Source organism: Lucilia cuprina, chromosome 5 (assembly GCF_022045245.1).
Source record: "Lucilia cuprina isolate Lc7/37 chromosome 5, ASM2204524v1, whole genome shotgun sequence".
Classification (NCBI taxonomy): domain Eukaryota; kingdom Metazoa; phylum Arthropoda; class Insecta; order Diptera; family Calliphoridae; genus Lucilia; species Lucilia cuprina.
Genome location: NC_060953.1, coordinates 62,933,313 through 62,939,312, shown reverse-complemented (window position 1 = coordinate 62,939,312; position 6,000 = coordinate 62,933,313). Strand labels below are relative to the sequence as shown.

Sequence of the window (6,000 nt, the reverse complement as noted above, 5' to 3'; positions counted from 1 at the left end):
GGTTGAGTAGGTAAAAAATGAACAGAAGGCATTTATTAAGTTTCATTATCTAAATACAATTTCATTGTTTACATACAATTGATTTGTAATTGTTTGGGAGTTTTTATTTTTATTTTTTTGTTGTCAATGTCTGTATGACATTTGAAGATCACAATAAGATGCTTAAAATGGTTATGGGTTTTATATTCATACGATGTTGCTTTACTTTTTAATAGAAAATATCAATTTTTTCAAAATTATTGTGAGAAACCAATGTATTTTGCTGTCTAAAAGTATACTACATATTTGTTGTAAGATTGTCGCCCAAAGCCGGCGCTGCCAAAATTTTACGACGGCAATAAATTTTCGATGAAATTTCAAGAAAACATTCTTCAAATTTCTGATAAATTCTCCATTCAGGAGAAAATTTTAAATTTTTTTTCTTTTTAATAGAAAATGTTTGACAAATTTTCCCTTCAATGAAAAATATTCAATAATATTTTCAATTCAATAGAAAGTCTTTTTTTAGAATATTGTTCAAGAGAAAACTTTGTATGAATTTTCTTTTCTAAAAATAATTTTCGATAAGTTATTTGTTCAGTGGAAAATTATTGCCAAATTTTCTTTTCAATAAGAAATGTTTGATAAATTTAGAAGGAGCTAAAGATCACTTACAAAAAGTTCAAACATAATTTTAACATTTCAAAGCCGAAAATTTGCTGCAATATTTAAATTTTTTGCTTTAACTTTTCAATGAAACTTTTCATAACGGCAACGCCAACATATTGTAATATAACATGCGTTTATTGCTTTTTAAATGAATAAATTATAAAAAAGAATTACCAGTTTTAAAACTTAATATTTAAATATATTTCCTTTACACGCGCTGCGTACGCTCAGCATGTAACAGACAACATTTTCTACATAATTTTTTAGCATAAAAAAGTTATTATGGTTGTTTAGTGGTACTACCTGTTGCATGATACAGTGCAAACAAGTTTAGATTTTAAAAATATATATTGACTAGATTTTTTCACTAAAAAAAAAATTTACATACCATGTAAATATCTATTGGATACGATATGTTGTGTAGACAGTTTGTGTTGAAAATGACAACAGATAAATTAATACTTGTAAAATGGTTCGCTAAAGTGTCTAGGGATGAGTCTTAACAAGAATTTTACCATGATTTAACTAAAAAAAATGTTGTTACAAAAAGAAAAATATACTTATGTTGAATTAATTTGTCAAGCAGCATTTACACTAGCAACGAAAATAGTTGGAAACATTGTAATTGCAAATAATATAAAAATAACGATTAGCCAGCAATAAACAGACGCCGCTAAATTTAAAATATCACGCCGTTACTATTCTATTTAGTCGTCTTTGTGTTCTTTGGCTTTTGTTTACATTCTTATTTTTAAAATGTTTAGATGAAAATAGATTTGTAAAGAGTTTGCTGGAGAATTTAAAACTTAGATTTAACAGTTTTCTAGAAATTTAAAACAGTTCTAAATACAAATTTATTTAAATAGAAATATTTTTTTTATTTATATTTAAAACTTGAAAATGTTATTATTTTTTACTAATAGTGTGAACACATTTTCTATATAATTGCGCCTCAGGTTATTTATGATCTTGTTATAGTTGCTGTTGTTGGGTTTATTTGTTGCATCAATGTTGTAAGTCTTGACTATTTTTTCCCTAAAGATTTTATTTATCATTTTGCGTTGGCTGCAGATAATTATCAATTATAGAACAACATTTTTCAGATGTATAAGGAAATAAACAAAACAAAAATATTGCAAAATTAATTGACATTTCATTAACTGCAATTAAGTTAAAGAAAAAATAGAATTAGAAGGACAAACTTTCAACATAATTATAATAATTTAATGAAGTTATTTTTATAGTTTTTTTTTATTAAATTTAAAACTTTTCATGTAATTAAAAAGAAAATGTATTCTATTTAAAGTAAAAGTGTTAAATGAATTCTATTTTCCAAACAAAAATTTTAATTAAAATCTCGTAAAACGAGTCTGAAGTGTTAATTGCAATCTGCATCTTCAGCAAATTCATTCATTATTATGATGTCTGTCTATAAGTTTGTGTTTTCAAACACGACTTATATTACCCGCTCGCCACAAAGAAAATAAAAACTAAAGCTAATTTTTTATTTAGTTCATATTTTGTCATAAACTAAACAAAAAAACGAAGGGTAGTTGTTTATAAACGTATAGAAATTAATAATCGAATTGAATATCTAAAAACCACAGAATTGTAATCGAAGCCATTTGTATTGTATGTGTTTGGGCAGCAAGTACACTGACAACAAAATGTAAACAAATATCAAAGGCAGTTTGCTCTCAGTCAATAAACATACACTCATAAATGATGCCAGACTTGTAAGATTTAGAGCGGGTTTTCGAGTTGGCAATCAAATGCCGATTAATAATCAGTTTAGTTAATCTAAAAATAAATTAATTCTGATGTTAAACCTCTTTAATGTTTTTGAGTACAAGATTAAACTTTGCAGTGTTGCCACACAAAACAAAAGAAAACTTCACTGTTTGTTATCAAAACAATGCATTGTTTTTTTCGAGAATAAGAATTTATACGGGAAACACGCAGGGTCCAGCTTGAATTTAGCACTTTATTATGGACTAGACGTTCAACTGTACTATGGAGAAGACTATAGACTAGTGTGGACTATACTATAGACTAGTCTTCACTAAATACTATACTGTAGACTAGATTATAGAATAAACTATGTACTAAACTATAGAATTGACTATGTACTAGAATACACTATAGACTATACTATACTTTAGGCAAAACTATAGACTGTACTTTAGGCTAGACTATAGAATAGGTTGTAGAGTGTAGACTATAGGCTATAGACCAGATTTTAGACTACATTATAGACTGTAGACTAGACGCTAGCCTAGACTTAAACTAGACTACAGACATCTCTATAAACTAGATTATTGACTACACTTTAGACTAGACTAAATACTGAACTATTGTCTAGACTTCAGACTAGACTATTGACTAGATTATAGACTTGACTATAGACTAGATTTTAAACTTGGCTATAGACTATGGACTATATTATAGACTAGACTGTAGACTAGATTATAGCCTAGACTATAGACTAGACTATAGCCTAGACTGTAGACTAGACTATAGCCTAGACTATTGACTAGACTATAACCTAAACTATAGCCTAGACTATAGCCTAGACTATAGATTAGACTATAGCCTAGACTATAGACTAGACTATAGCCTAGACTATAGACTAGACTATAGTGTAGACTATAGCCTAGACTATAGCCTAGACTATAGATTAGACTATAGCCTAGACTTTAGACTATAGTGTAGACTATAGCCTAGACTATGGACTATACTATAGCCTACACTATAGACTAGACTACATACTACACTTTAGACTAGACTCGACTATAAACTAGACTTATGACTTAACTAAAGACTAGACTTTACACTAGACTATAGATTAGTCTATATATAGACTATAGATTAGAATATATATAGACTACTCTATCGACTACACTATACACTAAACTCTTGACTATAGTCTAGACTATTGGACAGACTTTAGACTAAATGCGAAAACGCATTTTTCCTGCAAATGCCATTTATAAAACGTCAGATTTTACTCCAAAAAAAAAACAACAAACTGGTAACACTGCCACCAACACTAAATAACAACAGTATATGAACAAAAAAATACACAACAACAACCTAAACAGCAACTATACAAATCGAGCAAACAGTAAACAAAACAAACTAAAGCAAAATCAAACAGCCACTAACCAGCATTGTTTTGTTAATTTTTGTTTTTTGGTTAAAAGTACCATGCGACTTAAATGAATTCAGTAATAAAACGGCATTCAATGAGCGTGGAGTGATTTTACGGAAATCTAAAGCTTTAACAGCAAAATCCACAAAATAATTTTAACGAAAAGTGAAATATAATTAATATTTTAGTAAAACAAAAAAATATTGAATACTAAAAACGAGCGTGTGTATTTAAGATTTTTTTGGGCATTTGAAAATAAAAACAAATTAAAAATGTAAAATTTATGGTTTTTAGTTTAATTTGCATTCATATACTTAATATTGAATTGAACAAGAAAACAAACAAAACATTATTTAAATGTTGAAATTATGTGTGAAACGATTAGTTATTATAAACAAATTTTAAATTAAAATAATTGTGCATTTTTAATGTATTTTACCTCTGGACTTTTACTAAATAAATATTTTTGTTTACTTTTTTATATTTAAGAATTAATTAAAACTGAAGTGGATGGTTTTTAATGTTTTTAAATTAAATGATTTTTAAATTGCGTACTTAGAATTTTTGTAATTTTAAAAATGGCGTATACTTAATGTATAATCCTTTATTATAGAGTATACGTTAGGTAGGACGAAATTTAAAACTTGAAAAGTTTGAAATTTTTCAATATTTTATTTAAAAATAGCTTGTTGACTTTTTGAAATTTATTAAAAAGAAACATATTAAAGGATATTTTTAATCTCTTTGATATATTTTAACTTAAGTTATTACCTATCTGATAACACAAACAATACTCAATTACAAATCGGTTCCTTTCCATTTATTTAAAAACTTAACACGTCACTGGTTTCACCCTGCAAAACCAATAAATTCTCAATTTTAAGGTTCAATATCATATCAATAAATGGAACATATGTCTAATTGACAACAACAAAAACAATAACATCTTAATTATCTTTCAACATCACTACACTAACATTACAACACCATTAAATTGTTGTTATTTTTTTTATCTATTTAAACCAACTTTACTCAATGAAGCAAAAAAATAAAAACGCTGTTTTCATTCAGTGTCACAAAAAGTTGAAAAAAAAACAAAACATTGTAGGTGTTTTTCGTTAAATTTTTCTATGGAAAAAATCTATACAATTTAAGGTCAAATGTTTGAAATTCAATAAATTATTTAGTCGTTCATTTTCTTATTTTTGGTGCAAGTTTTTTTTTTAATTTCAAATCAATCTAAATTGAGTTTTTCAATTGGCATTCAATAAACAATTTCGTATCAATTCAATCTTATTAAAAATAGTTTTTGTATATGTTGTGATATGTTTATAATTTATTAAAAAAGTAAACGCAAGCAAATAAATTTATTTAAAAGAAATTTAAACAAATAAAGCTATAAGCATTAAATCAATTTATTAAAAATAGCCATTTGTCAATTATGGAAAGTAAAGAAATTTTTAAAATTTTTCCAGTTTTCTGTAGAATTCTAAGATTTTTTAATGAATAATACTTTTCCAACTTTTACCATATTGAATTGTTAAAATTTTTAAGCGTTCTAAAGAAATTCATTAACGAAATAAGGAAGTAATCGTAAGGAACTCATTTTGTGTAGTAATATTGACCAAATATTGCAAAAGTACGACTTTAAAAAGGCTACGATGAGATAGTTAGATAGATAGATAGATAGATAGATAGATAGATAGATAGATAGATAGATAGATAGATAGATAGATAGATAGATAGATAGATAGATAGATAGATAGATAGATAGATAGATAGATAGATAGATAGATAGATAGATAGATAGATAGATAGATAGATAGATAGATAGATAGATAGATAGATAGATAGATAGATAGATAGATAGATAGATAGATAGATAGATAGATAGATAGATAGATAGATAGATAGATAGATAGATAGATAGATAGATAGATAGATAGATAGATAGATAGATAGATAGATAGATAGATAGATAGATAGATAGATAGATAGATAGATAGATAGATAGATAGATAGATAGATAGATAGATAGATAGATAGATAGATAGATAGATAGATAGATAGATAGATAGATAGATAGATAGATAGATAGATAGATAGATAGATAGATAGATAGATAGATAGATAGATAGATAGATAGATAGATAGATAGATAGATAGATAGATAGATAGATAGATAGATAGATAGATAGATA

The 6,000-nt window shown here is 26.2% G+C and overlaps 1 protein-coding gene across 4 annotated transcripts in view; it reads left to right on the top strand.

Moving 5' to 3' along the window:
• The window catches only part of LOC111686260 (four and a half LIM domains protein 2), a 52,190-nt gene that overhangs the window by 33,030 nt on the left and 13,160 nt on the right, over positions 1 to 6,000 (top strand). The window contains exon 1 of one of the 4 annotated variants that reach the window (XM_046953028.1): positions 3,890 to 4,073. The exons of 2 other annotated variants lie outside the window; for them this stretch is intronic. The gene's annotated coding sequence lies outside the window, so the exon portion shown is untranslated. Of the gene's footprint in view, positions 1 to 3,889; positions 4,074 to 6,000 lie in introns of those variants that run through there. One more of the 4 variants, XM_046953029.1, reaches the window with a different exon arrangement.